At 45.5% G+C, this 25,528-nt stretch overlaps 1 long non-coding RNA gene across 2 annotated transcripts; it reads right to left on the bottom strand.

The window, feature by feature from the left end:
• Positions 1–7,473: 7,473 nt before the first annotated feature.
• LOC146426284 (uncharacterized) lies at positions 7,474–24,326 on the bottom strand. 2 transcript variants are annotated; one of them, XR_014846222.1, is made up of 4 exons: positions 24,125–24,326; positions 12,861–13,014; positions 10,265–10,879; positions 7,474–7,611 (listed from the first exon to the last, which is right to left on the bottom strand). It is a non-coding gene; the product is annotated as an uncharacterized LOC146426284 (long non-coding RNA). The 2 variants fall into 2 exon arrangements; XR_014846221.1 differs by having other exon boundaries at positions 10,265–10,882.
• Between the last annotated feature and the right edge of the window lie 1,202 nt (positions 24,327–25,528).

Genomic DNA, 25,528 nt, shown 5'->3' on the forward strand with positions numbered 1-25,528 from the left:
GCTGGGCTCAAGTGCTGAGGCTGACATAGCAGCAGCAGTGGGGTTTGTCTCCATTGCAGTGGTGGTGCTGCTTGTGGTTGTGGTTACTCTTGGGGGAGTGGTCTCCGGAGTTGAGATTCGAGGAAGAGCAGAGGTTTTGTCAGTAGTTGTGCTTGTGCCAGGTATAGTAGAGGATGTTTTTGCACGGACCGTGGTGGTCGCAGGTGTTGTGTCACTTTTTACCTGATCAAGAGCAGATTTTGCAGTGGGGCTGGATGCCTCTGCAATTGTTGTTTCTGGAGTTGTGTGAGGGAGTCCTTGTGTCATGGAGAGGATTGTGGTGTTATTGTAATCATTGGATTTGTGTTCCTGCGTGGAAGTTTTTGAATCCGTAGTTGTACCATCACCTGTGCTTAACCTTTCTCCTGTCCTGGGTGTCATATTAGTTGCGGATGTTTCCTCCTTCCCAGGAGTTGTAGGAGTTGTTTCCATGTCAAGAGTTGAGGTTATTTCTTCTGTGGTCTGTGTTGTCAGATTTGTGCCTTGTTGCTGTGAATTTCCTGTAAGAGAAATTGATTTTGTAGGTAGTTTTTGAAAACCTATGCTCTTCCTAGTTTTCTATATTATTCGAATTACTTCCTTTTGCGTCCACTGATTATTTAAATGTTCTTTACGGCATATTTTCTGTTTTCACTATGTCAAAATTCAGAGATTTCTTTTGTCATGATATTACAGGAGATATGTCCCTATATTTACATCTCATTGAATAATAAGGAGTGAAAATACTGAGGAATCATTTGCTGATCAAGAACTGTATTATATAATGTCAGCATAGAGTCATAGAATGGTTTGCATTGGAAGAGACCTTGAAAATCCTTTTATTTCACTCTCTGCCATGAGCAGGGACACCTTCCACTATCCCAGGCTGCTCCTAGTCCTTTCCAACCTGGCCTTGGACACTTCCAGGGATCCAGGGGCAGCCACAGCTGCTCTGGGAAATCCATTCCAGGGCCTGCCCACCCTCACTCTTTCTAATACCCATCCTAAATCAACCCTCTTTATCTTGAAGCCATTCCCCCTAGACCTGTCCCTCCAGGCCCTCGTCCAAAGTCCCACTCCATCTCTCCTGGAGCCCTTTAGGCACTGGGAGAAGCTCTAAGGTCTCCCAGTAGCCTTCTCTTCTCCAGGCTGGACAATCCCTGCTGTCTCAGCCTGGCTCCTTAGGAGAGCTGCTCTATCACTCTGCTCATCTTGGTGGTCTCCTCTGGACTCAGTCCAATGGGTTGAGTGATAATTGGACCCTTCAACAATGGTGTTATCACAAAACCTCTTGATTGTTATCTTTCTTCCATGCACTCAGATCAACAGACATATCCAGCTAGAGGTTCTCTGAAGAGATCTTTGGAGAAGAACAGTAAAACCAGAATGTTCTTTACGGCTGAACATGTGCATTTGCATGTGCAAGGTGTCCCAGTTTCCTCTACTAGAATTTGGAAGAGCCATTAATTTTCTTTTCCAATCACTTGATCCTGTCTTCCAAAATATTTGCAAGATTCTTTACTTTCATCATTCCATAGATAATCTTTCAAAGGATCTAGGAAAAACTGTCCCTAAGGCAGAGAACTGAAGACATTTAAAATGTAGTCTCACTTACTGCTAGGCATTAATTGATAGGGTTTTGTTTAATCCAAGCTTTTTCATCCAAAACCAGAAAAGAACAGTAACAGCCATCTATGAGAATTTCCCTCTACCCTGGATAAATTCTTTTAGCAAAGTGTTATTTCAATCACTGATAAAGTCTATTCTCTGAATAAATTCTTAGTCCAACTCAGGGCTTCCCTTTGGCCAAAACCTCTTGTCCAAAAGGAAATTGAATCAGGCTGTACCAATTTGTTCCTTTTCGGTCTTCTTAACACTTTATTATTTTACATGATCTTGTTATTTTTTAAAATTAATTAGTTTTAAGATTCTTCTGCTTTTTGCAGTAAAGACAGTTAGCAGAGAACTACCCAAACTCCTTCCTTTCCAGTGATAAATCCTGTTCCTGCCCATCCTGATCTTTTTTATGTCCCCAGTATTCCATGGAAAAGAGGGTCAAAGACCAACTGTTCAGAGTTTTCTGGAACAGCTTCTCAAGAACACTGAGCTGTATAGTAATTTGAATATATTTCACTGAGGGATGTCAGCCATGTCCGTAATTCTCAGATTTCAAACCAGTAGTAGACACCCAAATGGGTGAATATAGAGGTCAAGAAAAATGCTCTGAACAAGCCCAACATTTGTCCAGCTGCTTTTTATGTAAGCATTACATATTCAAACTCTGTTTTTTTCAAGCCTTCTGAATTGGCTACACCTAAAAAAATCTGCTATTCATCCATAGCTACTCCAGTGACGACAGCACAATAGCCATGGGTTTGTCACCCCAATTAAATTACCCAGCTCCCCTGAGGTGCACACAAATGTTCCAAACCACCCCAATGGTGTGGTTCTAAGGAGGGGCTCATTCTATTAATAATCTGTCACGGGAATCACACCCTGGTCTCTCCCCTGTCAGGTTGGTTGTGTCACCTCAGAAGATTCTCTTCTGCTAAAGCATTCCAGGCTCGTTAGTAACGCTCGGGCTTGACACCCACCAGGACATGAGCAGGGCTGGCATCCTGCCTCGGGTAGTGCTGTTAGGAGAGGAGGGATGGGGAAGGGAAGAGGGACTCAGGCCAAGCTATTTGAAATGTGAGGAATCATTAACACATCCCAGCATCCTCACAAACAGCTTCATGGAATCGTGGAGTCATAGTTTGGCCATGGTTTGGTCCCTTCCTACCTTAAAGACTGTCTCATTCCATCCCACTTTCCACTATCCCAGGGTGCTCCAAGCCTCATCCAACATGGTCTTGGACACTTCCAGGGATCCAGGGGCAGTCACAGCTGCTCTGGGCACCCTGTGCCAGGGCTTCCCCATCCTCAGAATTTTTCTCTAATATCTCTATCACTTTGAAGCCATCTCCTCTTATCCTGTCACTCCAGGCCCTCGGAAATTGTCTCTCTCCAACTTTATTGTTGGCTTCCTTCAAAGCACTTCAAGGGCACAATGAGGTCACCCCAAAGCTTCTCCAGACGGAACAATCCCAATTCCCTCAGCCTTTCCTCTCAGCAGAGCTCCTCCATCCCTCTGAACATCCTGGTGCCTCCTCTGGACTCATTCCAAGATCTCCCCTTCCTTTCTGTGCTGGGACCCCCAAGCTGGAGGAAGCTCCAAGGGTGAGGTCTCACCTGAGCAGGGCAAAGTCACATCAAACCTCTTTGTGGTTTTTTTCACCAGCTGGACAACAGAAGGGAAGAATTTGTGTGGGGTTTTGCAAGTATTTGTTCCACCTGGGAAGAATTTGTGTGGGGTTTTGCAGGTATTTGTTCCACCTGGGAAGAATTTGTGTGGGATTTTGCAGGTATTTGTTCCACCTGGGAAGAATTTGTGTGGGGTTTTGCAGGTATTTGTTCCACCTGCGCTCCCCGAGTTTGCTCTGCACCCACCTGGAGCCACCTGGCCATGAGCCACCTCCCCTCTCAGGGCTGCACTGTCCCATGAACACTGTGCAAAACAAAGCACTGAGGTGTCCCTCTCAGCAGGACTTGTCACCTGTGATCCAGCCCAGAGCAAGGCACAGCTCTGTCCATCACACACAAAAATAATGCCCTATTTCTTCCCCATTCCTAAACCTTTGTCGTCTTTCTGGATTCCAGACTCAATGAAGTGATGCTCTGGTATTTTGTGCATGAGAGGGCTTAGAAAACAGCAGAATATTACAAATAACAGGCGTGGTAGTATTAATGTTAGAACAGAATAGAAGCTTTGGAAGGTCAGAGGAGAGTCAGTGAAAGGAAGGAGCAGCCACTGTGGCAATGAGTAAATTGGTAGTAACTCCTCAAGCTTTGGTTCTACTCACAGCCCTGTCTTTGTCTTATTTATTCACATTAATGGTTACAATAGCAAACACGGCACAGGTTTGACAGTTAAGGATGCACATAAAAACCTTGGAATGACAGGACAAGGGGGAATGACTTTCCTCTGGCAGAGTACAGGGAGAGATGGGATATTGGGAAGGAATTGTTCCCTGTGAGGGTGGGCAGGCCCTGGCACAAGTTGCCCAGAGCAGCTGTGGCTGCCCCTGGATCCCTGGCAGTGTCCAAGGCCAGGTTGGACAGAGCTTGGAGCAACCTGGGCTAGTGGAAGGTGTCCCTGCCATGGCAGAGGGTGGCACTGGATGAGCCTAAAGTCCCTTCCAATACAAACCATTCTGTGATATAATATATATCTGTATATTAACATCTGTATTATTTTCTATATAAAAATCTAGAGAATGGTTTGATTCCTGCTTTTTTTCTGTACTACCTGGAGGTTTTAAGCCATTCTTGGCCATGCCTAATAGACTTGCTAGGAGGGATTGTTCAGAATACTGAATGAGATCTGGTGATGCACAGAGCTAAACTCTCTGTTATCACACCTCCCTGCATCCCAAACTCCTCTGGGAAGCAACCTGGAATCACACATTTCTAACACTAATTAGATATATATTAATTCAATTATAATTTTGCATACTTTAAAATATAAAAATTCTTCAAAATAGTACAACTGAATTGCTAACTCTAGAAATAAGGACATGACCTTTGTCCTTCTAAAGGAACATTTGGTAAACACACAGAGAATTCATCAAGATATTCAAGTTTCCTCACTACAATGCACCAGGGATTTCCTGATCCCAGTCAGGAATTTCTAACAGGAGTTTCCATGCCCTAAATCAAAGCTGGATTTCTTTTGCAGTGCAGAGGTGAAAGAGAAATATTTCCACATCCCTCTGCACTTAAAATTTGGCTCTGGACAGGAATCCTCGTGCTAATTTCTATTCACCAGCTCAGATAAAAACAGCCCAAATGTTACCAGGACAGAGTAAATTAATTGAAATTAATATAATTTTATTAATATACTGTTAATATATTTATTGTAATTAGATATTATTTATTAATATACTGTTAATATATTTATTAATATAATAAAATACTAATATATTATAATAAAAATTTATTATAATACAATAAAATTTTATAATGTATTATAAAAAATAATTAATATAATAAAATAATAAAAAGGTTTTCTGAGCCCATATAATTTAAAGCTATATTTAGCTCCTATGTTTCCCCTCTAATTCAGAATTAAAACTGCCTTAATTGCCTCTAATTTAAAATTAATATCAATTAAGGTTGTGTGAACAAAGGCCTTTTATATGTTGTCACCTATGAACTTAAAATGTCTCTATAAATTTTAATTAATTAATTAATTAATTCACTCTTGGAGAGTTCTGTAAGTCACTGGGACTTCAAGTCCTGAGTGTCCATAAAATGAAATTTATAAATCTTGGAGTAACCACTACCACAAAACTGCTTTTTCATATAGAAACCAAGTAATTCCAACTTGAATTAAAAAAAAAGAAATGTTAGGTTATTAAATGCCTTCTAGATTTTAAATGCAGAGGTTTTTGCAAAGCTAAATTTCATGTTATAAGAAATATAATTTCAGAGACTGGACACTCCAGACCCTCTGGCATTTCATTGCCATTGAAATGTAATTTTTACCCACTTTTTCATGGGCAAAGAATACACAATTGGAAAACACTGCAAAATTCTCAAAGTGTCTTTAGCCTGATTATTTTCCAGTAACAATTATGATTTGGATTCCCCCCACGACTTTTTATTATTTCAAAACTCAACTTAGGAATGTAGATGAGCTATTTGTAAAGTAAACATTAACGTCTCATTCATCTTTCTTCAGAAAACTAAATTAACTTTGGTTGCTAAAAACAAATATTGCAGTTTCTATTCTGGGCTTTGCCACATGAAATTAGATCAGCTCAGCTTTGGCAATTCCCTCTCTATTTATATTCAATAAATTTGAAAAATCAATGTTGTTCCTCTCTGTTGTCTTCTTCTTTTAACTGATGAGTAAAAGTGCTAAAAATTGGCAAGACCATGAGCAAGATCAGCCCATCATTCCAAAGGGATCTGGGGTTTTTCACTTGTATCACAAATTCTGAATAGATTTAATCATCAATGTTGCTTGAAGTGATTAGATATGAATAAAACTTGGTAGAGTCTTAATGGTAAAAATTTCATTTCCAAAATCTGTTCAACTGTACAAAATAGCTTTTCTATTTCAAAAATACAGGGGTTTTCTAATTAAAAAACCCCAAATCAAATAATTTAATACATTAAATAATTTAGTGAATTAAATAAATTAATTAAAGCATTAAATAAATTCAACTTACCGAAAAAGCAGCACAATGCAACGATAACACACAAAATCTTCATCTTAGACCGGGATAAATTTATCTTCCAATCCATCCTTTTTTTTTTTTCTTACAAGATTAGAATTTTCTTACAAGATTAGAATTCTCTTACAAGATTCGAACCTTCTGACAAGATTAGCAATTTTCCCAAATTCCCTTCGGGCTCTGCTGCTCTGGGCAGTGACAGTCACCCAGGAGGGGACAGGATGAGTGCGATGGGCAGGGGGGAAATGTTCTTAAACTCCAACCCCTTGCATAACGCCAGCCTTGGTGGAGGTTTGGGCCACACCTGTACCTGCCAGCCCGAGGATTTCAAATTAGAAGCGGGTACTTTCCCTCTAGGGAAGGTAAATAAGAAACTCTCTGCTTGAAAAGGTCAGCGGGAGTGAATCTGAGCATGAAATGAGCAGGAATGGGGCTGGGGCTGCACCCGCCAGGGCCACAATCACACATTCATCGCGCAGATATTTAAGTTGAGGGTGGACACAGGAGGGAGACAGGAGTTTGGCTGGGCTTGGAGTTTACATTTCGGTCGCACAGCGCTGCTCTGAATGGCGAGCAAACATTTCCTGATGCTGTCTGTGGGTCGCTGTGAGCAGCAAAAGCCTGGGTTGAGTGATGAGAAAAGCCCAGTGGGCTCATCCTTCCTTGCCAGGAGTTCCTTGGGATCGAGGGGACATCCAGGGCCAAAGCTGCACACTGACAAGTCAAACATCCCCTGGGATTTCTCCCCTGGAGAATGGACAAGGGGACTCAGGAGAACTCCTGAGGGAATGCCCAGGGGTAAAGCCATGGATAAAGTCACAAAATCCTGCAAATCCATGTGCTGCCCTTGCAGATCCGTGGGGTTGTGGATAATGGTGTAGTTTAAGGAAGAACTGCCACATCCCTGAATCCAGATGAGAATTAAAAAGGTTTCCAACTATTTTGAGCCATCACCATATTGAGTGAGTTTGATGCTTTATCCTTTCAAATCTTAATCAGGATCAATCTATAGGTGAACAGACTCTCTTTGAGTTTGGGCTCCTTCATCCCTGAACTCCTGTCCTGTTCTCTTCCCAGAATCCTGTTCCCCTTCCCTCTGACACCTCTTCCAAACCCCAAATTTCTTGTTCAAGGTGAACCCAGGAAAAAGAAATAAATTCTTGTCTGCGTTTTCTATCACTTTTTATTTCATCCTCACCAAGGCCTGTGCTCAGGAAAAGTGAAAAACACCTTTAATCCCTGATGGAGAGACTTCATCACCTCCTCAGTTCTGGGTTTAGAGGAACAGTTTTCCAACAGGAACTGGCAATGCCTGAAGAAAAGTAAATGCTTGTCTGGATGACCTGGAAATTCTCTGGAAAGTAATTCTAATTCACTCAGCTGGAGGTTTTTATGAGAATTAAATATTTCGTTTAATTGGATTGAAAAGTTATTTTATACTTGTAAAACTTGTAGGGGACATTTCTCCTTTGAATATCCAAGGGGTGTTTTGTAAATGTTTGAGATAATTTAGATTAAAAATACCCTTTTTACAGGCAAAGAACCAGCAAATACTGGCATATACATTAATAACGAAATTAATGTAAATTCAGTTTTCCTAACTGAGGAACTAAATAGGCTTTAGAAGCCTGGATTCATTCACACAAATATTATTTCTCTGTAATATTTCTGTGATACAAAGAGCCCCTTCATTGCGGGGATAACACAGAAAGATGAAAAGTTCCTCCCAGAGTTGCTGGAATTACCTCAAGCACACCTGTCATGATGCGAGGCACTGACGTGCGCCTGTTCCTGCCTGGTTGTGCAAGAATTGGGTAAATTGAACATCCTTGACCTTTCCTCAAGTGTTACTAAGGGGGAAACAATTTGTGATTCACAACTCATTTCTGCCTGGGTCGCCTCTTTGACGTGATCTGTCTTTGGCTTCATCTTCCTGCATCAAAAAGGTTGATGAATTGGAGAGGAGGGGACAAATCATCCCAGCTTTGGAGGTAAATAAACCAGAGGTAAATAAATTTTTTTTAAATGAAAAAAAGGAGCTTTGGGAATGATTCTGGTGGTCTTCAAGGTTAAGCAAAAAGGCACAACCCCCTTGTTATAATTTTGAATTTTAAGTACAAACAGCCCAGTGGACTCTGCTTCTTTTAGTCTGAATCTCAAAATCCTGGATGGGAGAGCTCCACACACACCTGCACCAAGAGGGAGGCCTGATACTGTTAAAAATGAAGATCTAAATTCATTTTTGCAGGCCTTGTGGCAATAGGTTCTGTCCCAAACACCTTTGTGATCGTTGCTACAGGGGATGACGTGAGAAGCCTTAAAACAAAAGCTGTTTTTTCATGCTGTCTCTCCAGTAACATTTACATAATCCAGCATCATTTCCTTTTATCAGAACTGGGCGTTTGCACCTCCCTGGCAGGGACACTCCTGATTTCACCCAGTAAACGAAAGTGAAGGGAAAGGCCTGGCTGGTTTGGGAGGATTGCAGCACCTTCAGAAAGGCTGGGGGGGTTAATTTACAATTTCCTTTTCAAACCTGCCATTTGAACCAGGAATTAATTTCCTTATGAGAACTTCAGCTCTGAACGAGGATAATTCCTGCACTTGTGCTGCTGGGGAAAGGAAAGCTCAGTGGGAATGGAGAAGCTTGAGAAAGAATTCATAACAACTTTCATTCCTTGCCTGTCCCGTGTCAATGAACACTCACTAAACTCTGATTGATTTATCAGGTTTTACCAGTTGGTTTTGTAACCAAATACTTCCTTCTGCTGGCATTAACCGAGAACTGCATTTGAAATCCAATCCATCCCAGGGCTGTGGAAGGAAGAGTTTACCCCCATTTTATTCTCATTTACTTCTGGATTAGGGCACCATCTCAGTTTATTGCTGCTGTCTGAACAGAAATGCTCTGCCAGGTGCACCCCACACCCAAACCCACCTGTGACACAGGTGACTCCCTAAAATTAGAACATGATGTGACACTGACAGCTAAAATGAGAATTTGGATGTTTCCTGTGAGTGGGTGCTCAAACAAAAACCTTTGCCTGTCACAGGGCAGAAATATGCAGGCAAGTCTCTGATTTTGGCCCTGCAGCCCAAAGTGGTGCCCTGAGTGACCCCAACATCCCTTGGTGTGCACAGGGGGAATCCAGAGGCTGCAATGGAGAACTGAAACAATTGCACAGCACAGGGAGAGCTCCCAAGGAGTAACCAGACATAGATAACACACCACAGAGGAAAACTACCCAGAAGATCATGCAAAATCTTCCTGGTTAAAGGAACATTTCAGATGGCACTGGGAGAGGAGAGAGAACACTTCTGAAAGTAAACAATGTCCACAGAATCCCAGAATGGGCTGTGTTGGAAGAAACCTTAAAGATCATCTCATTCCACCCCCAGCCAGGGGCAGAGACACCTTCCACTGGAAGGATGATGATCTGCCCCCAAATAAACTGTTTCAAGTGATGCCTTAGGATTTTAACTTCTATAATTTTTTGTTATCTGTTATCCTCTAATTTTTAGTGCATAACTCTAAACTCCATTCAGGGTGCTAAGCTGCTGTTCTCTCATTTTTAGACAAAACAATTCCCCTCTAAGCTCCAAACTCAAGGACACCTTAGTGTCTCAGGGCCCAAGATATGTAAACAGCAGTGAACTGGGGGAGCAAACTTGGAGTAATTGACTTCATTACCTGAAGCTGTAATTGGAGGATTAACCCACAATATGCAAATGAACAAAACTTATAAAGTATGAAAAACCTGTGACCTGCTGTCCATTTTGGGTGTAACCCCTGGGTGGGCTGTGAGTGCCCTGAATGCACCTGAAGGCCTTCAATAAATAGAACTGCTTTTTATTCTTTTAACCTTGTCTAGCCTCTGTTATATGTAAGCCCATCAAGCATCACAAGCACTAAATAAAATAAAAGAATCAGCTGATCACACTTAATGAATTGTAAAAGCCCTCACCTGCTGTGGTGCTGTGCAGCCAGGTCACAATGTCCATCCTGGAGGTCACCCTGGAGCTCGGTGGCCACTTGCACTCAGCCCTCGGGTACTGAGTGGGTCTGGGCAGCCCCCCGGGGCCAAGGGGTGAGGAGGTCCCTGCAGGATGCCCCGTGTCCCCTGTGCCAGGTGCCACCAGCCCTGTCAGTGCCCCAAGGGCAGCTGCTGAAGGGTCCCAAGCACTGCTCCCCCTGTGCTGCAGAGCCTGGGCTGAGGCACTGGCAGAGATGTGCAGAGCTGGATGGCCAGAAGATCCTTCAGCGCTGGGGGCTGCAGCAGGGAAAGGCTGTGGAAGGACCCCAGTGCCAGCCTCCAGGCAGAGGGACAGCAGTGGGTGTGCCCCAGGTGCCATGGGGGGCTCTGGGCTCTGGGGCTCTGGGGACAGCTTATCCACGGAGCTTTGCCCCAGCAGAGGGGAGCTGGGCAGGGCTCTGTCCCCCAGGGCTGTCCCTGGACCTGTTCCAGAGCCATGGTTCCTCTCTGGTGCTGTCCCAAGTCCCAGCAAGGGGGGTTTGAGCTCTGGCAGCTTCACCCTGATGGCTGCTGAGTTCTTCAAGCCAGGCACCAACCACCTGAGACCTGCTGGGAAACAGAGAGGGTTCAGTGCTCAGCAGAAATTCAGAAATTAGGAACCTGAGGAGAAGACTTTCATGATTTTTTTTATACTATCTTTATTATTTCATTAATTTAATTAATTACAAAGGCTGCTGGGGCACTGCCCAGGCTCCCCAGGGAATGGTCCCTGCCCCAAGGCTGCCAGAGCTGCAGGAGTGTTTGGACAATGCTGCCAGGGATGCCCAGGGTGGGATTGTTGGGGTGTCCTGGGGCAGGAGTTGGACTAATGATCCTTGGGGGTCCCTTCCTGGTCAGGATATTCAGGAATTCTGTGTGATTTTGGAATTTTTGGTGAGATATGAGTGTGCTGGTTTTTTCTTTTGGGATTTTTTCTTTAATCTGCACCAGGTCTCCTGATCCATCTGCTCCAAATGCAGCCATTGGGGTAGCAGAGCCAAGATTATTTCAGCAACCCCTCTTCCTCAAGGAATCCTTCAGGATAAGGAGTAGGAAGCACAGTGGAGGGAACATGTCCTCCTTAGGCCCCCAGGAGGCAGAGATTTTTCAGCAATAATTCAAAAATTTATAGGATCATGTAAAGAGTTGGGTTGGAAGGGACCCTAAAGGTCATCCAGTCCCACCTCCTGCCATGGGCAGGGACAACTTTCCCTATCCCAGGTTCTCCCAAGCCCTGTCCAACCTCTCCAGATTTAAACCTAATTTTTGTTTTATAACCTCATATAAATAGTTTCTCTTTCTATTTTGGTTTCTTTTTTTCTTTCCATTCTTAATTTCCACTTCATGGTAGTTCCTTTTGCCACATAATTCCAGCAATTTAAGATGTCAGATATTGGTAGAACCTTTCTTTGAGGGCAATTTGGGGAGGGTTGGGGCTTTAAAAATTAAATTAAACCCTTTTTCTAGGAGTTACTTCCTACACCAGAATAATTTTAATATTCTTGTATTCTTAGACTCAACTGCAGTTTTACCTCTGAGTGCTAAAGCATTAGGACAGGTTTGTGTGGGAAGAAATTTCAGGCACTTTTTTTTTTCTTGTGCTGAACTCTCAAACATCAGATATTTGCGGTCAGGGATAAAGAAATCTCTGGAGATTATTGGTTTGGTTTTGCATTTATCCAAATAACGGAATTTGGGCAAAATCCCATCAAGTGTTAAGAAGTTTCTCCTTGAATTCTTCCGAGAAAGAGCTTGGGCCTTACTGCTGCTTGATCCAGGGGAATTCATGGAATCATGGAATGGTTTGGGTGGGAAGGACCTTAAAGCTCATCTCATTCCATGGCAGGGACACTTTCCACTGTCCCAGGCTGCTCCAAACCCTGTCCAGCCTGGCCTTGGACACTGTCAGGGATCCAGGGGCAGCACAGCTGCTATAGGAAATCCATTCCAGGCCCTCCCCACCCTCACAATTCCTTCCCAATATCTCACCTAAATTTCCTTTTTTCTAGTTGGAAAGAGATTTGAAGGATTCAGGTCTCTTTCCTTTGGGTACCCAGAGGGAGAAACAGCAAAGAGAACTTCTAATTCCCAAGGATCCAGGGCGTGTGGGACTTTGTCACTCCCCACTCGTTCAACCTCCTCCCTGTCCCCTTTTACAGCTTCAAAAACACACAGCAAACCTCCCCTCCCACCACAGGGAATATGCCCCAGGCTGCTCAAATCTTTACTTTTTTAGAGGTTTTTTTTCTCCCTTTTTCATCCCCAAAATAGTCCACAGTCATTAGAAAGTGCCTTAATGACATTCTGCCCTGATTTCCTGCTGCTGCACTGTGTGCACATGCAGGTAGGGATATTTTTCAGGAATTTTTTAATGCACTCTGCTACTGTTAATCCCAGCTTAAAAATATTTAGACATGGATGTAAAAATATGACATATAGACACAAATTCATGACTCCCTTTAAAAAAATCTTCACCCCTCTTGCCTCAATTTAAATTTTAGTTTCCCTGGAGGATTCCATGAAATAATTCCCACAAGGTCCATCCTACCTGTCGTCGTGCATGTGCTGAAATAAAATGCCAGGACTAAGAATATATTCAGTGTAAAACATTGCCCAGGGCAACGTTTCCAAGGCATGTTGTTGCCTTGAGACTCCTTGTCCAAGGGAGAGGTTGCTCCAGGCTCCTCACAGCTCTGCTCCCTCTGCAAGCAAATTCCAAATGTTATGGAGGTGACCCAGGTAATGCAATGCTGTTGGCTGAGCAGCTGACACACCTTAAACCCAGCTCAGTTTAGGAAGTTGTTGATATTTGGCCAAAACTGGGGGTGAACCAATGAGGGGAGCTATGGGTACAGAAATTCACTTTGTGTCAGGAATCCATTGCAAACCCTCAGGAGAACCCAGGGTGTCCAGGTAAGGCTTTGTTCGGGAGAATTTGGGATGTGAAATATGGGGTTGTGGCAATATTCATGGAAAAGCATTTGGATTTTAAATAAATAAATAAATGGTGGGGTTCATGGGATGAATTTTGGGCAACAAGTTGGCCTCTGACAGCAACATTGCCAATATTGACCATGAGAAAATGTGTTGGTGACACAAAAGGACTGTGGGACAAGAGCCAGGTGGTCTCTCAGGGGGTCTCTCCCCCAAAAAACCTCTCCCAGAGCACGTGGAGATGATTTGGATTTTCAGGAGCAATCCCTCACACCACTTTTCCCTCAAATAAAGGAAATCACGAATTAAAAAAATTACCTCAGTGTGGTTTTATGATTAAAATCAACCCAAACAGACTTGGAGCAGGAATGTGCTGACCCAGGGATTCTGGAGACTGGGATGCTCATCACCTCCTCCCCTGCTCCTGTTCTGTCTGCAGAGGGATGAACTGGGATGAGCTCCACAGCAGGAGATGCTTTTCCTCCTGATTTCCAGCCTTGCAATGAACCCACTGGGCTGTGACTCCCTCTGCTCCTGCTCCAGGGCATGTTCAGGTACCTGAACGTCCCAGCAGTGCCTGGAGATGTTCAAATGTGTCCTTTGGGGACCACAGTGAGCTCACTGATCTCATCTCATAGCCAAGCGACGCCGTTAAACACAAACCTTCAACCTGATCACGTCCCTGCTGCCCTAATTAGGCAGACATTTTGCAAAGGCAGCTTTTTCAGAGAGAAGAAATTAAATTACAGTCTGGGAGATGCTCAGTGTTTGTTTGCAGAGAGGGAAATGCACCTTGTAAGTAATCATGGAATGGTTTGGGTTGGAAGGAACATTAAAGTCACCCAGTGCCACCCTGCCATGGCAGGGACACCTTCCACTGTCCCAGGCTGCTCCAAGCCCTGTCCAGCCTGGCCTTGGACACTGCCAGGGATCCAGGGGCAGCCACAGCTGCTGTGGCCAATCCTTCAGCACCTCACAGCCAACAATTTCTTCCCCATATCCCATCTATCCCCTTCTTCACCTTAAATCCATTCCCCCATTCCTAGCAGGTTGATCTCATATTTAGTATTTGCCATGGGAAGGATTTGCTGCCTGGAGCTCGTTCAGAGCCAGTCTGGGCTGTTCTGTGGGCAAAGCCTGGCTTTGTCCCTGTGTCCCTGCCCTGTGCCTGCCCTGCTTGGCCAAACCAAACGGGGTCTGTCCTTGCACATCTTGTGGGCCACTAGAGGCCATCCTAAACCTCAGAAAACAAAGCAGTAAAACATGTGGGAATAAAGGACAACATCGATCATGAAAGATTAATTGAAGTGCAGGTATTTTTAAAGCTGAGCCAGCAGTTTACTTCAGGATTGGTTGTTCTGTGCTTCACCCTCATGAGTTTGGTGTGGTTTTTCCTGCTGGATTTGCTGCTGCTGGAGCAGCTCTGCTGTGAGGAAAAGCTGAGGGAATTGGGATTGTTCACTGTGGAGAGGAGAAGTTGGTTTAAGCTCATTGTGGCCTTCCAGGACCTGAAGGAGCTACAAGAAACATGGAGAGAGAGAATTTCCAAGGGCCTGGAGGGACAGAACAGGGGGGAATGGCTTCAAACTGCCAGAGGACAGAGTTAGATGGGATACTGGGAAGGAATTGTTCCCTGTGGGGGTGGGCAGGCCCTGGCACAGGTTGCCCAGAGAAGCTGTGGCAGCCCCTGGATCCCTGGCAGTGTCCAAGGCCAGGCTGGACAGGGCTTGGAGAACCCTGGGACAGTGGAAGATGTCCCTGCCCTGAAGTGCCACAGCCTGGGCTCCCTTTAATGGGATAATCCAACATCACCTCAGTTCAGCCTGGTATTGTTGGAGTTTCACAGCAGATCACCAAAAACCTTTCCCTCTGACCATTCCATTCTCTCTTCCTGTTTAACTACAGATTAAATTCTGTATTGAACCTATTCCTCCTCGTGGAGGCTGCCAAGGGGTAAAGATTGAAGTCACACAGAGCACTTTGAGGCATGAGGGAGGTGAAGGGAAAGCCAGAAAGGTACAGATCTCCCGGGTCTTCCCTCCCTAGCAACGTGGAAACACAAAAGCCTTTGTGGGAGGAGTGCAGGGAGAGGTGTGCCCTTGTCACCATGCAGCAGGAAAACACAAAGTGTTGGGGCTTTGTTGGAGCAATTCGGAATGAAAGGGGCAAACATTTACCAGAAGGAAAAAGCGACAAGGAACAGAGGCTCAGTCAGCTGAGCTCGGCTTTGTAATGAGGGTTTCTGGGATATTTTACATCCAATTTTTGCAGGTTTACCTAAAAATGGTCAACACAACATCGGAAGGATCTAAAGCTCTCAGAGAGTGTCCAAAGGAGGAACACAGAGCTGGGGAAGGGTGTGAGGAGTGGCTGAGGGCACTTGGCTTGTTCAGCTGGAGCAGAGGAGACTGAGGGGAGACTCCTCGGGGGCTGCAGCTCCTCCCGAGGGGAGCCGGAGGGGCAGGGGCTGAGCTCTGCTCTGGGACAGGGACAGGAGCCCAGGGAATGGCTGGAGCTGGGTCAGGGCTGGGATGATCTCAGGGAAAGGTTCTTCCCCCAGAGGCTGCTGGGGCACTGCCCAGGCTCCCCAGGGAATGGTCCCTGCCCCAAGGCTGCCAGAGCTCCAGGAGTGTTTGGACAATGGTGCCAGGGATGCCCAGGGTGGGATTGTTGGGGTGTCTGTGCAGTGCCAGGGCTTGGATTGGATGATCTCTGTGGTTCCTTTCCAACTCAGGATATTCCATGGTTCTATGATTCTACGAAAATTCAAGGGACCTGGCAAATCCTGTGTTTTCCTTGTGAAACCAGAGCCTGGTTCTTGTTGTCCCCAAAGCCCAGCTGGGGCAGCAGCAGATCCAGGTCAGCAGGGACAAGGCAAAGCACAGCCTTGGTGACCATCCCTGGGCCAAAGCTCAGCCTTGAGTATGGCAGGATTTTAATTCAGTGAGGCTTCAATCCCTCCCTGATTAAACATCTAAACATCTTTCAAGTGCTCTACTAAAGACATCCAGTTAAAATTGGGATCTTAGCAGTGATTTTACAATTAATTAAAATGATAAAATCATAGAACGGTTTGGGCTGGAAGGGATCTTAAAGATCATCCAGTGCCACCCCTGCCATGGCAGGGACACCTTCCACTGTCCCAGGGTGCTCCAAGCTCTGTCCAGCCTGGCCTTGGACACTGCCAGGGATCCAGGAGCAGCCACAGCTGCTCTGGGCACCCTGTGCCAGGGCCTCCCCACCCTCACAGGGAAGAATTCCTTCCCATATCCCATTCAGCTCTTCTCTGTAGCAGTGGAAAGCTGTTCCCTCTTGTCCTGTCCCTCCAGGCCATTGGAAATTGTCTCTCTCCATCTTTCTTGCAGGCTCCCTTCAGGCACTGCAAGGCCACAATGAGATCACCCCAAAGCTTCTCCTCTCCAGGCTGAACAATCCCAATTCCCTCAGCTTTTCCTCACAGCAGAGCTGCTCCATCCCTCTGAACATCCCGGTGGCCTCCTCTGGATTTGCTCCAATTAAGCAGAGAAGTGAGAAACTCAGAGAGCAGTGACAATTCCCACAGTGGGGGAGTTCCCCTCAGTGTATCCAACCCAGTCATTCCTTCACTCATGGAAAACAGGCAGTCAGATCTGATTGGAAAAAACTCTTCATTCCACTTGACTGCTGTAGTACGGAGCTGGTGGGATGAATTAGAGCTTTAAATACCACCCTGAGCCTGGCTGTGCACAGCCCCTGCAGGCACAGAGCCAAGGGACAGATTGGGTGACACACGCTGCCGTTGAACAGGCTGATTTTCACACCACCCCCTGCAACCAGCTCCATGTTGGAAGGGGTTTTTTTTCCAAGCATTTTGTGGAATAAATATAGGTCTGAGTGAATTTGTTTGGAGGAAAAAATATAATGGGGAAGAGCAAAGGTTTGTTTACTTGGAGAACCGCAATGGAAAATACAGCATTTGCGGGGGAGGTTGGGTTATTGTGACATCTTCAATGCTTCAATCTTTAATTCTTTTTATTCATTTCATATCAAAGCAGCTCTCATATGGAGGCTTCTCCCCGCCAGCAGTTTTGCTCCTGATTGAATCATCAACCTTGACATCTTTTGTGTAGAACATTAAATTAATCTTTTTGCCATCATCTGGAATAATTAATGTAAGGACACTTTGTCTAATGAGTTGTAACAGCACAGTTCAAAGGGAGTCTTTCTTTTGTGGCATCATTGAATTAGCTGGATCCATCCAGTCTGTTCCAATGAAATATAAAATGCCAGCTTTTTGGAGCTGAGAGAGATTCCAGGATTAGTCCATACCTGACAAAGACACAGAGGAAATTCAGTTCTGCTCTGCAGTACTGTTTAAAAGAAGGCTGGGATCCCTCAGTGAGATTCACCAAAGCTGTGAGCCAAGTCCTGCTTTGGGTCACACCAACCCCTGCAGCTCCAGGCTGGGGGAAGAGGAGCTGGAAAGCTGGAAAAGGTCCTGGGAGAGCTGGTGACAATGACTGAACTTGAGCCAGGTGGTCAGGACGGCCACCTGGCTTGTCCCAGCCATGGTGTGGCCACAGCCCCAGGGCAGTGCCTGTCCCCTGTGCTGGCACTGCTGAGGCACTTCCTTCAACCCTGGGTTGTTTTGGGCTCCTCAACAAGGACACTGAGGGGCTGGAGAGTGTCCAGGAAAGGAATGGAGCTGGGAAGGGGCTGAAGCACCAGGAGCAGCTGAGGGAGCTGGGAAAGGAGCTCAGCCTGGAGCAAAGGAGGCTCAGGGGGACCTTGTGGCTCTGCACAGCTCCTGATAGGAGGGGACAGCCAGGGTGGGTCAGGCTCTGCTCCAGGGAACAGGGACAGGACAAGGGGAAATGGCCTCAAGTCATGCCAGGAGAGGTTTAGGTTGGATATTGGGAAAATTCCTTCATGAAAAGGGTTTTCCAGCCCTGGCCCAGCTGCCCAGGGCAGTGGTGGAGTCACCAGCCCTGGAGAGATTGAAAAGCCATGTGGATGTGGCACTTGGGGACATGGTTTTGCAGTGGGCTTTGAAAAGCTGGGTGAGCAGCTGCATTTGGTGATCTGAGAGCCTTTTCCACCCCCAGTGATTCCAGGATTCCTTGTAGCCTTCCTGAGTTGTCTCTTCCAAATTCCAAAGGTCTTAAACTTGTTTCCCTCCAAGTTCCAGCCAGGCTGATCCTCTTCCCCTTATCCCTGAATATTTGATAATGTTTCTTGTCTGAGTTTGTCCTTCCTTTCCCACCACTTGCTGAGATATCCATGCACTTTCCATGGCCTCATTCCCTGCTGTCCTGGGCATTTTCAGTGTGCCCAGGATGAGCCTTAGCCAAGAGACAAACACAGAACAGATCCATGGAATCACACAGTCCATAAGATTGGAGAAGACCTTTAACTGTAGACCAGAAAAACACCATTTCTTGGAGAGTATTAAATCTGGCATCATTTCAGACAACAGCTATTCTCCCCTAAGGCTGGTTGGGAATTTATCCTATTAATTTAGGGTTTTACCTCTTCCATTACCTTTTATCTAAAATTAAAAAAAAAGGGGAGAAGATTTTTTTTACTCTGAATATTTTTAGTCTAGCAAATGGTTTGGCAAATGGTTTGAGATTCCCAGAAGCCTTGTCTTGACTCCTAAACACCCACAGAGGGTGGATACAAAGCTTGGGCTTGATGACCTTGGAGGTCTTTTCCAACCTGAATGATTCCACTCACAGGCTGTGATGTCACACAGAGATTTGGGGGATTGGAGTGAAAATCATGGACAATGAACACAACAAAACCTGGTGGTACAGACACCTCACCAATCTGTGTGTAGATGTAATTCCTGAATTTGTGACAGGTTCTTCTGCTGCCTGTTCTTCTCATGGAAATCAGAGAATTATGGAATCCCAGAATGGTTTAGGTTGGAAGGAACCTTAGAGATCATCTCATCCCACCCCCTGCCATGGCAAGGACACCTTCCACCATCCCAGGTTTCTCCAAGCTCTGTCCAGCCTGGCCTTGGACACTGCCAGGGATCCAGGGGCAGCCACAGCTGCTCTGGGAATTCCATTCCAGGGCTTCCCCACCCTCCCAAGGAACAATCCCTTCCCAATATCCCATCTCTCCCTGCCCTCTGGCAGTGGGAAGCCATTCCCCCCCTGTCTGTCACTCCAGTCCCTTGGAAATAGCTTCTGTCCATCTTTCCTGTCAGCTCTTTCAGGCACTGGATGGTTTCAAGTTGTGCCAGGGCAGGTTCAGATATTGGATATTAGGACACATTTTCTCATGGTTGAAAGCATTGAAGAGACTTCCCAGGGCAGTGTTGGAGTCACCTCCTTGGAAGTGTTCAAAACCCTCTGGATGTGTCACCTGGGGACATGAGTCAGTGCTGGGTTCATGGCTGGACTGGATGATCCTAAGGGGCTTTTCCAGCCTTAATTCTGTGATTTTATGACCCTGTTCTGTGTTTATTTCTTAGCTCATGCTCAGGCTCTCTTTGGCCATGTGTTGTCCTGACAGACTTGTTCCAACTGGGAAAAATAAATAAATACAGAAAGCAAAGAATTCTCCAAATGCAAGAGTTTAGATAGTATTGAAGAAAACTCACTAAACCTTTCTTGAAATTAATATCTGGACTTCTATTTCTTGCCCCTTTCAGTTCTTACAACAGCAATTCAGCAATCACAGGGCTTAAAAGTATCAGAAAAACAATCACTCCATATTCTGTTTGTCTTGTTTCTTCTCCCATTTTATATTTTCAAACTGGAAAGATTTTTTTGAGCCTCATTAAATGAAATAAAAATTGAGTTCAAAGGAGCAGAGTGTCCCTAATGTGGGCATGGTCCAAGAAAGAAGCAGGAAATGTCTTAAAGGACTCTCTGCAGTTTCTTAGCCTTATTTACTCAGGGGATAAAAGCACCATCAAAGAATGTTTGTTCCTTTCTGGTTGAACATCAATCTGCCTTAGATCACATTACGCTGAGATTTTGCTCATGCAAACAGATATTAGTCCAAGCAAATCTCTGCCCCGAGAGTCACCAACTGTTTCTTCTCTTTCAGACAGCAGAGATTGAGAAAAAGTTGGAGATAAAACCTTCCGTTCATGTATTGCCCTTTAGTTTGGCTTCTCATATGTACTTAATTTGAAATTAGTCATGATAACACCAGAACACAATGCTGGGTGTTTGTCATGCTGACTGAAAAAGAAGAACCCAAAATCTGCAAGGAAAGCACTTCCCCTTCAACTTCAACTTAAACCTACTTTCAGTATCAAGAAAGTTGTGGGATTTTTTAATATCTGGAATCAAAGGACAGGATTTACTGATTTTTTTTCTCTTGGATTTACGGAAATCTGTGGATTGCACAGCTCCTAATCTCACTGCCATCTGAAACAATTGGTCACTTCTGCAAACAAAACTAAATATTTCCACAAGGAAAAGTTTGTGTTGGCCTCGTGTGGCCCTTCAGGGATGGAAAGGACCCATCAGGAAACAGCGATGTTCTAAACTCAAATATTTGTCTTGCTTTAAGCCTCCAGTGAATCTTGTCAGGACATCTTTGTTCTGGCTGAGATTTCGGGATGGGGAGGCCCCAGGGAAGGAGCTGCTCCTGCAGATTTTGAAATGAAGGAGAAGGAATCCATCTCCACACTGCTGATAATGAATTATCTGAGGCTTTTCTTGCCTCAGCCAAAGGCCAGTTCAGCAGAGACCCCCCAGCTGTGCTGGGAAATGCAGGTGGACAAGAGAAATCCACAGCCCTTTCCAACCAATTAAATCCTTGATGTCAGCAGGGAAAGCATCCAAAATCACAACGAGTTTTGTTGATGTCACCAGCCCAGCAATGCAGATAAATGATGATATTTTCCCCGAGCACGTTTAAAGCCAGCGAGGACCAATTTAGCTGGAGGCAAAGACTGTTCCTGGAACTCCTGTGGGCCATGGCTGCACACATGGATGTGCTTCCCAGAGCCCCTGCCTCTGCCTGTGCTCATTCCTTTCCTTTCCCAGTACATTCCGTGCTGGGATCAGCTCTGCAGTGAGGAGAAGTATTTAAAACCTCCCTGCAGTGTGAAATTCCTCCACAAATATAGAATTATTGCACAGGGAGAGAACGTGAATAATCGCGGCAGTGATGCAGATACAAGGAATGCACCTGCTGCCCTTCTCTCCTGGGAGGAGATCCAAGTTTTCCTGTGGAGTTTGGGATATTTTGGAAAAGAACAAACCAGCTTTGATTCTGTCCCTCTGCTCTGCTCTGGTGAATTCCCACCTGGAGCACTGGATCCAGTTCTGTGTTCCCCAGGACAGGAGGGACATGGAGCTGCTGGAAAGAGTCCAGAGGAGGCTGGAGAGGGTTGGGGTGATGGAGCACCAGGCTGTAGGGAAGGACTGAGGGAATTGGGATTGTCCAGGCTGGAGAAGAGCTTAGAGCCCTTCCAGGGCCTAAAGGAGCTCCAGGAGAGCTGGAGAAGGACTGGGGACAAGGGATGGAGGGACAGCACACAGGGAATGGCTTCCCACTGCCAGAGGACAGGGATAGATCGGATATTGGGAAGGAATTGTTCCCTGGGAGGGTGGGGAGGCCCTGGAATGGAATTCCCAGAGCAGCTGTGGCTGCCCCTGGATCCCTGGCAGTGTCCAAGGCCAGGCTGGAAAGGGCTTGGAGCAACCTGGGATAATGGAAGATGTCCCTGCCATGGCAGGGGTGCCACTGGATGAGCTTTAAGGTCCTTCCAACCCAAACCATTCTGGGATTCTCCTCAAACAAGTGGGTAAATCCACATCTCTCAGTGTTGGGACAAATGCTCTAAGCACTGGGCTGTCTGTGATGGGAAGGGGAATAAATGCAGCAGAGCAGGGATTGCCTATGGAACAGGCTGGGATTGTTCATAAACCAGGCCAGGATTTTCCATGGAACAGGCTGGGATTTCAGTGTTAACTCCTGTGCAGATGCAGCTCCCAGAACCTGCACTGGGGCTGCAGCCCAGGAGAGGTACTGGTTTTGCCTCCCTCAGCAGTGGAGGATTTGGCACAGCCCCAAAACTGAGGAATTTTCTTCCTTAATGCTCCAGTGACCATTCCGAGGTCAGGGGAGTTACGTGACCAATTCACAGCTAATTATGAAGAGATTTAATGGCAGAGGAGCCTCCAGAAGGATTAGGAACCTTTTGTTACCTGGCTCCCTTATTGAGCTCTGGTTCTGGGCTTAGCTGAGCTCATTCCAGGTGGAACAACTCTGGGTAAAGCAAGCCAGAGGTCAGCAGGATTGGCTGGGAATTGTCCTTCCCCTTTGTCCCTCCCTTTTCTTGGAGGGATAAATTAATTTTAAAAAGCACTTGAGCATCCCTTTGGTTTTCTTTGTCATCTGAAATCTCCAACTGGAACATCTTGGTTCCCCCAGCATCCTTTGGGGAAGAAATCAGTCCAAATTCCCATTGATGATCCTCCTGTGCACCGTGGCTGTGGCAGCAAAACTGCACAAGTCCTTTGGGATTGGCAGAAAATATTCCTGCAGTGTGAGGGGGGAGGATATGTCTGAGGGGATCTCCTGGAAATGTCACTGAAGGCAATGGACCTTCAAGGCTCCTCCCGTTCTGCTCCAGGTCCCAGGAATGCTGTGGAGGATTCCCAGAATGGATTCTGGGACCTCCCTGGATCCAATCCAGCCTGTACCTCTGGGAAATCAGGAAAAGCCCTTCCAGTGAAGCATCTCAGATCTGTGGGATGAGGAGCTCCAGTTTCCCCTTTATCTGACCAGAAAATTACTCTAATCACAGTTGTTTCAGTCCCAGAGAGTCACATTGACATGGAGAACAATTAAATAAATCCCTTATTGAGATCCTCATCTCTCCTAAACATCTCTGAAAATTATCCTAAAGCTTCCCAAAAGAAGATTTCCATGCCTTTAGAGGATGCACTGGAAGGGCTGAAGCTTTAAGGACCGAAGTTTGAAGGTTTTAGGCAGAAAGTGCATTGTTTTTCCCTTGAAAAGCTTCTTTTTACAGCTCAAAAGCAGTAAAACAGTGAGACAATGCTCTTCCAGAAGAAAGAGTAGTGATGTCAACTGGTGATGCATTATTAGGGTTCCAACCCATAAATCTATTTTCTCTAAGCATCTTTACAGCCTTTATTTCAGCCTAATTACAACAATAAGGATTTTAATAATCTGCTGCTCTGATGGTAACCTTGAAATTGCAGTTTACAATCCTGACTTCAAACAGTGATGGGCAAAAAGCTGCTCCTTGATATTTCCATGCAACTTTTTAGCCAAAATATCTGACCAAAATATAAATATTTCTTTAGCCTTCCCCCTCAGGATCTCTGCAAACACAACATTCATCACCAAACCTTGGCAAATTTATTACTAAATACTTAAAAGGATTTACAAGGGGGAATATTGCTCAAGGCTGGAAGGTTTTAGAAGTAAATTGTTCCTTGATTAAAATCTTTAAGTGCTCCTTCCTGCTTTTTTTGGGAGCATTTATTCACACGTGAATCAGCCCATCAGAAAAACCTGAAGCTTTTCCCACATCTTTATATGTAAATTATTGTTTTCTGGCCACTTACTGACAGTGGGATTTTGCAGATTAATTGTTCCTGGGCTAATTTTAGAATTATTTTAAATTCCTCTATCAGAAAAGCAGCTACAGTGAAACTGTGCAAAGTTGCCTTCATTAGGGATTATTTGCAGGTAAAAAAAAATCTAGAAAATAAATTCTTGATTTTTGGGGTTTTTTTAATGCACGTGAACAAAAACCTAGAGAAATTATTACACAAGAAAGCATTGTGAGCAGAAAAATAATTTGATTGTATAATATAGATAAATATTTGATTGCCAGTCTGGCTAATTAACGGAATAAAGGAAATTATTGAGATAAATCCAGTTTTTTACCTGCTGAGTGAACCTCGATTGGAAGGAGCAGCAGCAGCAGCCAGAAATGGCTCCTGAGGTCCTGTTTTCCCCCAACCATTCCAGGGGCAGAACGATGTTGTTGCTGGACCTGGGAGATCACAAAAGCCTCAGGTCTGTGGTCCAGCAGCGCCTGCCCCGAGCACAAAAGGATCTCAGATTTGCATTTGTAAAGCGAAAATAATCCCAGGAGGTCCCGAACTGCGGATTGGAAGGGCGAGGCTGGGGTGGGATTGGCCTAGAACCAGAAAATGGGAGAGAATCCCAGAATGACTGAGGTTGGAAAAGCCCTCCAAGGCCATCGAGTCCAAGCTGTGCCCAATGCCCACCTTGTCCCCAGCCCAGAGCTCTGAGTGCCACATCCTGGTGCTCCTTGGTGACTCCAAACCTCCCTGGGCAGCTCCTTCCAACCCCTGATCACCCTTTCCATGGAGAAATTCCTTCTGATGTCCAACCTGACCCTCCCCTGGCACAGCTGGATGCCACATCCTCTCATCCTGTCCCTGTTCCCTGGGAGCAGAGCCTGAATCCCCCCTGGCTGCCCCTCCTGTCAGGAAGATCCAGAAGGTCCCTCCAGTCCCCCTTTTCTCCAGGCTGAGCTCCCTCAGCCTCTCCTCACATCCCAAGGTTCCTCAAGACATCTGCTGAACTGGAGACCTGGAGGTTTAGGATGCAGAATAAATGTTTAATTCTGAAATGATCCCTGAAAAAGCCCCAGTGCTGCACTGTGTCTCCATGGGGCTTTCACTGGGAAAAACAAATATTTATGGAAAACACGGAGAGGAGTCACAGCATCCAGGTGACGCTCCCAGACACAGCTCCAGCCCTTCTCACTGCAGTATTTTCTCAGAAAAGTCTCTTGATTTGAAGGCAAGGAGCACGGATGTGTTGCCATCCCCTGTGGGCACTTTCTCCTCGCAGGAAATGAGGTGTGAACTTTGCAGCAGCCCAAAGTCCCATTTAATGATGGCTATGATGTTCTCACTCAGCCCCTGAGTTGCTGACTCTCCGACCCAGGGATTTTTGGAGGCAGAGCTGTGCCCTGGGAGGTTCCCAGCCCAGCAGGAGCTCTGCATTGTCCCACCAGGAGCTGCTGGGTGAGGATTCCCCTCCATCCAGCCTGCAAATAATACAGCAAAATCCTGGACCTGATTACGAGTCCAAAGGGTTTTTCTGCAGGGAAATGGCACAAATACCTGGAGTTCTGTGGGATCACAATCCCACTGGGATTAAGTCTTTTCCAGGTGGATTTCAAAGCCTCTTTGCAGAAAGGCCCAGCCTCAGCCCAGGCAATGGACTGGGTGTGGATGTGAGCACTTTGTGGAAGTCTTTAACCCAAACCCTGACCTAAAACCTGAGTTTCACTAAAATCTGTGACTCATAAAC

The sequence above is a fragment of the Lichenostomus cassidix genome, chromosome 28 (assembly GCF_008360975.1).
Source record: "Lichenostomus cassidix isolate B80296 chromosome 28, HeHo_3.0, whole genome shotgun sequence".
NCBI lineage: Eukaryota > Metazoa > Chordata > Aves > Passeriformes > Meliphagidae > Lichenostomus > Lichenostomus cassidix.